The sequence below is a fragment of the Mastigoproctus giganteus genome, chromosome 3 (genome assembly GCF_048544385.1).
Source record: "Mastigoproctus giganteus isolate SK-2022 chromosome 3, ASM4854438v1, whole genome shotgun sequence".
Classification (NCBI taxonomy): domain Eukaryota; kingdom Metazoa; phylum Arthropoda; class Arachnida; order Uropygi; family Thelyphonidae; genus Mastigoproctus; species Mastigoproctus giganteus.
The window spans coordinates 114,373,573-114,386,112 of record NC_143577.1 but is presented as its reverse complement, the minus strand read 5'-3'; the positions used below and the strand labels follow the sequence as shown (position 1 = coordinate 114,386,112).

The 12,540-nt window shown below is 34.0% G+C and overlaps 1 protein-coding gene across 3 annotated transcripts in view; it reads left to right on the top strand.

Annotated features, from left to right (window-relative positions):
- The window catches only part of LOC150088232 (citramalyl-CoA lyase, mitochondrial-like), a 244,668-nt gene that overhangs the window by 69,309 nt on the left and 162,819 nt on the right, over nucleotides 1-12,540 (top strand). The gene's annotated exons all lie outside the window — the stretch shown is intronic.

The window sequence follows — 12,540 nt, the reverse complement described above, 5'->3', positions numbered from 1 at the left end:
TCCTGGATTAGATGAATATTTTTTACTTGGCCTCCAAAATTGCTTAAAAACAAATTAAGAAGGAATTTGGTTGCTATTATCATTGTTAATTACATTTATATATATGATGTTTTTTTTTCATATTGCTATTTCATGTTTCTTTTTCATATTGCTATTTCATGTTCCTTTTTATAATTCCATAGGAGTATAAATAATGTTAGAAGTGTTTTTTTTTACTAAGGCTGTAAACTAAGTTTATAACATTACACTTAACTCGTAGCATAATATATAATGCAATTTGGTAGCGTAGTATATAATGTAACTTTGTAGAATAATATGTAATATTGTTGCATAACTTTTGAATAGTATAATGCTGTTATTGCACTTAGGTATCTCTTAGTTTATTGTGGCATTCTCAAATTAAATTAAATTTAAATGGAAATTATGCCCCAGATTAAGAGCTCAAAGTAGTGGGAGAACTGAAAAGGTCAGTTCTATAAATCATGACTTAATACAATGGTTTTTAACGTGGTGCTCATGAGCACCATTGTGCTCTTTAAAAAATAAATTTTGCTTGTAACTGATCCTAAAATGGGTGTTCACAGGCACCTTCGCTTAAGCTAAAAATTTATCTATAAATGTTTGTATTTCTCAACTTTCTGGATATTTTATATAAATCCATGCCAATCTTTGCTAGAAAATCCTTTTTTTGCCCGATGCCTCAAATTCTATGGAACAGCATAGATTCGTATAATAATGTCATAGAATTCATTAGTCTACAGTGGACACAGAACTCGACTTCGACAGAAAACATGCAAGCAACCGCCAGGTAGATTTACCTTTGTCCTATCAAGAACCTCCATAAATGCACTTATTAATTAAGCCTACATAATAGGCTCATAATAATAAAAAAAATGCATTTACAGAGGTTCTTGATAGGACAAAGGTAAATCTATCAAAAGTAATTCTTGGAAAGAAAAACGAAAACAGCTTTATAAGTTGTTTTGCCTCCACTGCATTCATGACGTATGATGCTAACTTGATAGTTAAAATTCACCGTTATCGTTGTTCTCTTGGAAATATTCAATTTAGTAAGAAAAATTTTTACAAAATACTTTGTCGAGAGTATGATCTTTGTTGTCGTAGTGTCGCTACAAATCAAGGATACTGCTTCATGTGATTCTCAGTTTCTGGTTTTAACAGGTTTCTGCCAGATTATGCTCAGTTGAGCTCAGTGGTGAGCTGTGAATATTTTAACAATGGGCTTGCAGTTTTTCCGACTTTCTACCGAGTAAATTTGATCGGTCACAGAAGTGACACATCCACAGCTTCCACCAGAGGTGCTTCCCACGTTTACACTAAGCACGCTCTAATCACACTACTAGTAGTGTGATTAGAGTGTGCTTTGCATTTTTCGTGACCAGTATGATATCTCTAGTCAGGGGCCGATTTAGGGAGGTGGATAGATGTGGCTTATTACCCCCTTAACCATGTGTATAAGTGAATGTGTAAAACGTTCCTAGGCCTACCAAAAAAAAAAAAACTTAAAAACCTAGTCGTCATGCCTCACCTTATGATGATAATTGGATACCACAGTGTCTGGAGTTCTAACTTTTTAGAATTTTTGAATAGTATGACATCACAATCATGCTTACTGCAGTAGTAACTTCCTGAAGTTACTACTGCAGTAAGTATGATTGCAACAATGCAAATATTTGTCAACAATTTCTTTTTTCATCTCGCATTTTCGTTATGTTCCATTGTTAGGTGCCCCTAACAGCTGTGTATGTCGCTTCAACTACAAGATCGGTACATCAATCGGTGCTGCTTTACAGAGATGTTTAGATACGTTGCAATTGCAAGTATACATCTCTTATTTTAATTATCATAAATCCATTATATCTTGTCTTCCAGAAATGATGAACATCTGTGAATGATCAATAAAATATTTACAATGAAAAAGCTCTTTTATTTCGTAATCAATATATACAAATCAAAATACCTAAAAGAAACACGAAGGATTTTTCACATAAACCATCTACCCACATGTGCTCGGCACACACGCAACTTTTTTATTCGTCTTTTTTTTAACAACTAGGGAAATATAATGGATACATTTTTTTTCATGATAAAATTTTAATATTGCAATTAAAAAAATAACATGAAATATTTCCCATATCACAAATAACATAAAAACTATCACAAAACATTCCACAATATAAAAACAAATATTACATAAAAAACAAACTTTCTAGAAAAAGTACACAAAAAATCACAGATTACATGAAAAGCAAAAATTATTTCACAAATATTCAAGAAAAATTTATTCTAAAAATTGCCATATAGAATTTACTTCTTTATTAATATTTATTGTCTGTCTTCTGCTTTGCTCAATAGCTGAGTGATGATTACAGAGGAATGATTTGACGTAATGATCCAGATCAAATTGAAGCAGTGGTTTTCCATTTAGATGTATGATGACAATCTGCAACATGTTTAATTGTCACAATATTATTCATTATGCTGAAAGCTCACTCAGCTTCAGCACTGCTAATCACAATGGTTTCAAAGATATTTTCTGGCTTTCTTAATTGAAAAGGTAATTTCACTCGATTTTAAAGATAAACTGTCTTTGACAAAATCTCTAAAATGATTAATTTTATTTCATATTTTATCAGAAAACTTAAATTTCTTATTTGGTTTTCACTGTCTTGCCACCGAGACGAAAGTTCTTTCACATTCCACGATTTTGGGTAGCATATGTTTAAAATTTCTTTCAATGGTATCGTTATTTTCTTTATTTAATTTAAAATCATCCTGTTTCATTAATAACTTATCCTTTAAGGATAAAGCAGTGCATTTAATAACTTGTCACGAGGTAATTTTTTTACTTTCAATTTTGATTCCTTCAAATTCTTTCCACTTCAACATGCTCTCAATTTTAGCTTCATAATTTCCTTCAGAATTTTTCAAATTTTTCAAACTATCAATGCTATTGCATTGATAGTTCGAATAATTAATTTATATGCTTTTACCATTGTGATTCTGTAAAGCTTCTGAAAAGTAAGAGAGCTCCTACAGGATGTCGATCATTAGTGCTAAATGGTCTCACTTCTCTGAAAAACATATGCCCATTTGTTGGAGTAAAGGGGAACCACAACACAGGTTGACCAGACTATAATCCGTGTTGGAATCTTCTTAATCCTCTGACTGGCTATGGAAAGCATATTGACTAGTGCAACTTCTTGGTATGTAACTGCATAGGTTTTACAGATACCATTCACATTGTGAAACGGTAATCCCTTTCACCCTTAATTCGCACTTTCTAATTACCTAAATTGCCTAAAGGCCATTTAGGTAATTAGAAAGGTGAGAACAATGCATACAAAGTTCTCTCCTAATCCGTTCATTACATGGAAATTGTCTTTGTTCAATGGAAACTATTTTAAATGTAATTACCAAGGGGAATAAAAAAAAAATTTGCTATAAAGAAGTTTGTTAAACAGAGATTTGACTGCAATTAAATCAAAAATGAAGCAATTTTAAAATACATAACCGCCATTAAAATGCTGGGAATGGGGCCTCGCTCGCCCCACCATAGTTTCAGCTCTGGATATTCAATAATTGTATTTAGGATTTCATTTGTAAAATAATAAGAGGAGTTTACCTCAATATAGTACATAGAACACTTCCGTATGATACTCTCCAGAAATTAAAATGAAAAAAAATGGATACAAAGTCATTAAACTTTCTAAATTTCATGCTTATTCAGGACTCGAATAAAATCCAGTTTAGCATCTATCGAAAACCTGCAAACACTGGTATGCTTCTACATTATAATAGCTATCACCCTTTCACCTACAAAAGATCGATTATCTTTAATCAATTTCTAAATGCCTATAAATATTCAATGACAGAATCTGCTTTGGGCTTGGAAATACAAATATTAACTAGCAGGTTCTTAAACAGGGGTTATCCCCTTGCCACAATAAACCGAATTAAGGTACAGGCTAAGGATAGAATACAAAATACTACACCAACCAACAATAGTAATATCAAAAAATACTTTATTTCTGTCCCATATGTTGAACAGTGGCACAAACAGCTTAATAGATTCTTTAAAGATACCGAATTTAAAATTGTGGCCAAGCCAATACGGAAATTACACACTATACTGAACAATCGCTCGGTTCTTTCCGCATTCGCAACAAATTAATGATCTGATATACAACATTTCTTGCGGTGATTGCGACTCGTCTTACCAAGGTTCGGCGTGATTTTCTCTGAATATTCGTCTAAATCAACATGAAGCCTCAGTTCGTGCTTCTCGTTCAGCAGCATCAGAATTAGCCTTTCATGCCATTAACGAAAAACATACTTTTTTATTTAACGAGGCCAAAATACTTACTTCAGCACCTCCGTACCAGGCGGGAAGGAGCAGCAGTGCGTAGCACACGCTTCTTGATTAGACCGGGGTTCGAGCCCGTCACCACCAAATACAGAGGATGTGGAAAGGTCAGGGAATGACCACCGCATATTCCGGAGCAATATGGCCTTAGTTGCTAATGCTCCTAAAAACCAAATAACAAACAAACAACAAGCCAAAATACTTAATGTTCAACATAATTATACGCGACTATTAATTGCAGAAACCGTAGAAATTAAATTACACGAGAATTCTGTTAATGTTCGGCGGCCATATTTGATCTCCAATGCGTGGACCTTTACACGCATGTGCGAAGACAAATAATCACTATTTAAGTTTCAGGTTCAACCCTATTCGATAATTTTCATTCCTGTGATCACGACATATGGTCGAAAAGCGTTGTCAGCTTCAGGAAGGAAAATCATTTTGAATATTTTTGTTAGATTCTTTTTAATTTTTAATTGTGTTAAATTGATTTTTAATTGTGTTAAATTGGTTTTTAATTATTTATTTTTTACTCTAATGTAAGTTTTCGATTTTTTCGTTTTAATTTCTGGAGAGTATCATACGGAAGTATTCTACGTACTATATTGAGATAAACTCCTCTTATTATTTTGCAAATATTAATATCAATGTAGAATGTATTGAGTATTACAGCTCTGATTCATACTATCTAATTTGTAAAATAAATGATCGTCTCAACAACAGGCTTGCAAATTTTCAAAAAAAATTACAGTGGGCACTCTCGAGCCCACGTGAACCTACTATAGCTCACCACTGGTTGTGCTGCTTCAATAGATACCGTCCATATATGTATAGTGCTGATTTTAAAGGTGATGAATGTGTTATAGTAAGAAATTTTTTGATTTTGTGTGCAAATGCTTAAATGTGTTTTCTTTTAACAGATTTTACTAAAGTTACTAAACCCTTTCAAAATGGATAAGTTTTTAAAAATAAACCAAGATGAACATGATGAGGGAAAAAAATGATGCATTAACACTACCTTCACAGTCATCTGATTTAGACCTACATATTTCAAATGCAAAGAAACAAAAAATTAAAAAGTACGCATTTCAGTCATCTTGAGAATATGATTATTTGGTAATAGAACTGGTGGTGGATTATTTGGTAGTGGAACTGGTGTAATTTGAAGTTGAATTGTGAAAGACAATTGGAAGTTGAATTGTGAAAGACATTACCAAACATGCCATAGGAATTTTCATGAAGCTTTTCCCCAAATTTAGTGATATTACAAAAGCCAAACTTCAAAATGGAAAAAAAAGAAACTTGAAAGACAGAAAAATATTTTAAATTTATGTCAAGCTAATAGTAGTAAAGTGTTATTGAATGAAGTTTCATTTATTTATCAAATATAATTGCAAAGAATTCATTGCCTTACACTAGTGGTGAAATAATAAAAAATTGTGTAGTGTCATCATTAGAAGTGCTTGCTAGCATCTTACCAGAAAAACAGAGAGCTATCTTGATTATCTCCACCAAAAATATTCCTTTGAGTAATGATACAGTTTCAAATCAAGTTCATAAAATGGCAAATGAATTCAATGAATAATTCAATGAATTATTAGGTAGAATCGAAAGTTGTATATATTTTCACTGGCACTTGATGAGTCAACTGATATTTCGGACATATCGCAATCGTATGCTTTGTTCATTTGATTCAACATGATGGCAGCATTGAAGAAGATTTTTTTTTTAGCTATTTTGCTGTTTACTGGTCATTCAACTGGAAGAGATGTATATGATACATTATGGCGGCTTTTCCCAAACTGTGTTCCATGAAAAATCGTAATTAATAATATAAAAATAAAATAAAATATATAAATTTTGCATATTTGTAGTATATACCACTTTTGTATCATTATAATTTTTAACATAATTTTTTTTTTGGTTATTAATATACTGGCATACACTAATAATCAAATAGACCACAGAACAATTTATTTTGGGGGGGATTTACATAGAGAAGTATGCATAGAGGTAATGACATGTACAAAAAAAAGTAGCATTGTAATGATTTAATGTGCCATTCGTATGCGATTTAGCCAGGAGTACACGAGTTGAATCCAGGAGAGGGAGAAGCAAACCGAAATCATAACTAAACTCACTTCCTTGTATAAATTTCTTTTGATAATTTTCAGTATTTCGAAATATTATTAAATTAAATGACCATGGATTTATGATTGAAAAAAGGAACTTTAAAACAAGAAGCAAGTACTTCTGGTATTTGTGATCAATGAAAATGAACACAATATTATCACACTTCAAAGTGAGGATGAACAATCGCAGCCTTTTGTTCCACAGAAATTCAAAGTAAAAAAACAGGAACCAACTAATAAAAGACCAAAACGAAAGTATGATGACAGTTATTTGAATTTCGGCTTTACATGTGTTGGAAATAAAATTTTATTACATACAATGCATGTGCTCCTGATGCACATGCATTGTATGTAATAAAATATTAGCAAACAGTTCTTCGGCTCCCGCTAAACTTGTGTTTCTTAAGTGTTCCATAAATATATTGTGAGATGAAAAGTGTTCCTTAACTAAAAAAAGTTTGGGAAATGCTGCATTATGGAATTCCTCACAGTGCACAAAATTGATCTGAGTAAACTTGTATCAATTGTTACTGAAGGTGCACCTTCCATGATAGGTAGAAACAAAGGCCTCATTGCTTATCTCAATAGAGATGAAAGAATGTCTAATTTTGTGCTTTATCCCTGTTTGATTCATGTTGAGGCCTTGTGTTCAAGAATGAAAGATCAAAAGCAAATTGTAGGATGTCTTGAAGTCATTGTTAAAGTCATTAACCATTTTATTGCTAAATCCCTAAATAAGCGACTTCTAAAAATATTTTTGGAAGATTTTCAAGTACTTCAATCAGACCTTATTACCCATACAGAGGTTCATTGGCTCTGTTGTGGAAAGGCACTTTCCAGAATTTGGGAGGTGTTTGAAGAAGTAAACTTTCTTTCATGGTTGGCATCTTCAGCCATTTAAATGGGTTAAATTTAAGGCTACAGGGAAAAGATAAATTTGTGGTAGTTTTTTACGAGGAGATTATTGCATTTGAGAAAAAACTTCAAGTGTTTCAGAATCAAGTTTTAAAAGGAAATTTGTTTTATTTTCCTACTCTTAAAAAATGTCTGGAGGAAACTGCTGGGGAGTGCCCATCATTTGTAATGAATATAATCAAAGATCTTAGTGACCAATTCCAAGAAAGATTTGACTGCTTGAAAGAGCACTTCGCAAAATTTGAATTAACGATAAATTACAGAAAATTTGAAATCATTAACTTGGAACAAATTTTCAATCAATATGAAGTAGCAGTCGTCTTTAGTTTTGAAATGTTTTTTCCAATTCTGGGATTCTGACTGCAAAAAATTTCCTTTATTACAGAGAGAAGCATTCAAAATAATTTCTATGTTTGGATCAACATACACATGTGAAAGTGCTTTTTCATTAATGAACAGTATCAAAAACAAAAAAAAAAAAAGAACAGATTGTCAACATCACATTTGGAAGAAAATTTGCAATTATCTTCATAATGGAGAAATTTTCAATCTTCATAATGAAGAAATTAATTTCAAAGGTTTGGCATCATCTCTTCAAAATCAAGGTTCACACTGATAAGGTAATAATATTAGCACCCAAAAATTTTAATTGGGAAATATAATTCTTGTATGCATAATATGGCTAAAAATATATTTAAAAAATGCATTTTTAATCTTTAAGCAAGAATAGTTATATTTTAATATATAGTGCTTGCACATATTGTAAGCTACAAAATCTTGCTCACTTAAAACAAAAAGTTAAGAACCCTTGACTTAATAAAATGTGCTACTTATATGTTTGTGGAACAGGACTGTCTTTGTGTGTTCAGTGTAAAGAATGTGAAGAAATTAAACACAGCATGCAGATTTTTATGAGAGTTTGAAGAAAAGGGTTGATACAACATCAACCAAAAAAAATAAAATAAAATAAAAAATTCACATTTCCCAACTTCTTTTTCCCATCCTTCCAGTTTTTCAAATCCCTGTTTAAATTTATTCAGGCTTTATACTTCTTAACAACACTTGGTGAAAGATTATTCTAATAATTATTTACTTTCTGGTGGAAAGCAAATTTCCCCACACATCTCTTCTGCAAACATCATTTTACAATTTCAATGTATGTGCACTCAGCATGTCTGTGTGTGCATATGCCTGCATGTGCTCTGTGAAAGGGCACAGATGCCTTAAACACTTTAGGTATGTGGCCATGCAGATGCTTATTTTAAAAACATTGCAGGGGCTCGCATCTGGTGAGTATGGGCTTGGCATACCCAGGGTCCTGAGCTGGATATCATTATGAAGTTCTCTGAGCAGTGCAGACGTGCTGCAAGAGTAGCTCATGGAGTATTGTCAATGATATACAGGAATTTTTTCAGCAGGGATAAGGAGGTGATTATTCCATTGTATAAGGCAATGGTCAGGCCACACCTAGAGTACTGTATACAGGTCTGGAGGCCTCATTTCAAGAAGGATGTAGAGCTGCTGGAACGAGTACAGAGAAGGGCAACAAGATTAGTGAATGGAACAAAGGGGTGCTCTTACGAAGAAAGGCTTAAGTTTTGCAAATTACAGTGTCTGGAGACTAGGCACCAGCGAGGTAATCTGATAGAGGTGTATAAAGCCTTGAATGGTTTAAGCATACTCAATGCTGATGGGATTCTTCCTCTAGCTCAGAAAAATCACCTGAGAGGGCATAAATTCAAATTGAGGAAAGACAGATGTAGGATAGACGTGTGGAAATTTGCCTTTAGCCAGCAGGTGGTTGGTTGGTGGAACAGACTTCCATCCCTTGTGGTGGAGGTTGATAGCCTAAATAAGTTTAAGGCTCAGCTGGACAGGTATTTTGAACGAACAGAGGGGTGAAGTGGAAGTGGGGTTTTTTTTTTTTTTTTTTGGCTGATGCTGCATAAGCTTGCTTTCTTGCATCAAATGCCTCTACTAACGCTAATTGTTCTCTTTCATGGTGATTCCCTTCTACTTCTGATTCTTGTTCATTCTCTCTCTCTCTCTCTCTCTCTCTCTCTCTCTCTCTCTCTCTCTCTCTCTCTCTCTCTCTCTCTCTCTCTCAGGGTAGCTCAGAATTTTTTTTTTTTTTTTTTGGCTGGTGCAGCAAAATCCACAGGCTTCCTTGCACCATATGGCTAATGATAATAATAATAATATCTTTATAAAAAAATACCCTTTTGTTGTCATATCATTATCCAAATGTGTTATACCCATAGATGTACAGGTCACTGTGGTTGTACATCAACCTTTCTGGATTATTGGCCTTCCATTCGCTGTTTTCTTGTAGGTATTCCATTTCATGTTAAATTTTCTGTACATGTCGAGTGAGTCCTTTTTACAAATGCTTGCTCGACAACAAGCATTAAAAACCCACCTTTCCTTTTTCTTCCTCAGGCCTATTACCATTAATTTTTTTTTTAAATTCAAATATCTGTTTAGCTAACCTTATTTCTCCTATCATTTCTACGTTCCTGTACATCATAAGTTTGCTTCACTTTTGATTGGAAATTTGTTATCCCATTATTTTTTATTTGTTTTTTATTTATTTGTTACCCCATTATGTAAAGGATCTGTCAGGTCCAACATGCTCATTTGTGTAAATATTTTTATCTTTCATTTTTGCCATTACTTTTAATTTCAGTAATGCAACTAAGTTCATTTTTTGACTGATTTTTGATGCATCTGTTACAGAAATTGGATACTCGGTTTTATGCTTAATTATTGTGTAAAATGTGTTTTTTGTCTTCATCATTATTATAATTGACTTAAATAACTCCTTGTTTCTGTTATTATTTTATGTATCCTCATATTAATATATGTACATGCATAAGTTTGAATTTTCATGCATTTAACAGTTTCATATTTATGTTTTATGATTTTAACATTTTTTTTTTTTTTCAGCAGTATTAGAATTAGCAATCACTGCATGGTGCAAAGGAAGCCTATGGCTTATGCTGCATCAGCCAAAAAAAAAAATAATAATAACGATAAATAAATAAAATAAAAAAATAAAATCATAATAATAATAAGAAAATTTAAAAAAAATAAATAATTAATAAGAGAAAAGGAGACAAATAACCTATACATTTCCCTCCTCCCGTAGGGGTAGGCGCCTCCGTAGCCAGGTGGGAAGGAGCAGCAGTGCGTAGCACACGCTTCTTGATTAGACCGGGGTTCGAACCCGTCACCACCAAATATGGAGGATGCGGAAAGGTCAGGGAATGACCACCGCATATCCCGGAGCAATATGGCCTTAGTTGCTAATACTCCTAAAAAAACCAAAATAACGGAAAAAATAACCTCCCGTAGGTAGGAGGGAAATGTATAGTCTAAACATCTGTAAACTTGAAATTATGGCCCCTAGTTCTAGAATCATTTATAACCGTGGAAATTTCATCCTCATTCGTTTTACTTATGCCTCTCAGAGCCTTAAACACCTCAATCAAGTCTCCTCTGTGGTGCCTAGTTTCCAAGCACTGCAACCCACATATTCGAAGTCGCCTCATATGGACACCCTTTTGCCGATCTCACCAGGTGAGTTACCCATCTTTGGACCGACCCTTTCAAGAAGCACATTGTCTTTCTTTAGGTGCAGTCTCCATACTTGAACACAGTATTCCAACTGTGGTCTAACAATAGCCTTATATAATGGGATTATGACTTCCTTATCTCTACTAGCAATTCTTTGATAAATCATTGATAGGACACTATGGGCCTTCCTTGCAATCTGTGTACAATGCTCAGAGAACTTCATGTCTGACTGTATCATAACACCCAAGTCCTTTCCTCTACTACCAGCTTTGGTTCAACTCCACCAAGTGTATATGTTATTTTGGAATTACTCTTCCTCAGGTGTAATACCTTACACTTTGTTAGATTAAATCATAGCTGCCATCTTTCTGACCATCTCTGAAGTCTATCTTAGCCATGCTGAAGAAGCTCTGCTTGGCGGCAATAATTAACTACTCTACCAATCTTTACATCTGCAAATTTAGACATCACGCCCTCTATCCCTTCATCAGTGTCGTTTATGAAAATCAAAAACAACAGTGGTCCTAATACTGATCCTTGGGGAACCCCCACTTCTTACATCAACCCAATCTGAGGAATAATCATTTATCATAACCTTCTGCCTCCTGCCCTGAAGCCATTAGGCTATTTATCTAAGGATTTTCCCTGTTCCAGCTTATAAATTAGCCACTCATGTGGGACTGAGTCAGATGCTTTGCTGAAATCCAAATAAGCAATGTGAAATTATTCCCTAAATCCTAATTCCCTAATTCCATTTCTATCCAAATGATCCTGAATTCCACCCTTGATCATTGTCTCCGTGATGTTTCCAACCATTGAAGTTAGACTGACCAGTCGGTAATTTCCCACTACACTGTTAGAACTGCCCTCATGTATTGGAGATACATAGGCACTTTTCCAATGCAATGGAATCTCTCCTGAGTCCAGTGATGCTCTCATAATTAGCCTCAATGGTTCAATGCACTCACTTGCCAACTCCCATTAAGCTTATAGAGTATATGCCATCAACCCTAGGCACCTCCATAGCCAGGTGGGCAGGAGCAGCAGTGCATAGCACACGCTTCTTGATTAGACCGGGGTTCAAACCCATCACCACCAAATACGGAGGATGCAGAAAGGTCAGGGCATATCCCCGCATTTTCCCGGAGCAATATGGCCTTAGTTGCTAATGCTCCTAAAAACCAAATAACAACAACAACCATCAACCCTAGGAGCCTTACTGGCCTTTAGGCACGAAAGTTTTTTCATTAAATAAACATGTGAAATTTCAACATCATTAATTACATTTTTTTCTACTTTACTCCCATAATTTCTCATTGACATAAAGGGTTTTTCTTCTGTAAATATTGATACAAAGTAACTGTTGAGTTCATCTGCAACTTCAGCTGGGGTATCTAATACTATACCAGTCCATACGTAATTGTCCGATCTGGTTTGTCCTCTTCTTTGCATTTATATATCTGAAGAATTCCTTATCTCAACTCTTTGCTCTCTTTGCCAGCAATTTCTCGTCATCTACCTTTGTTA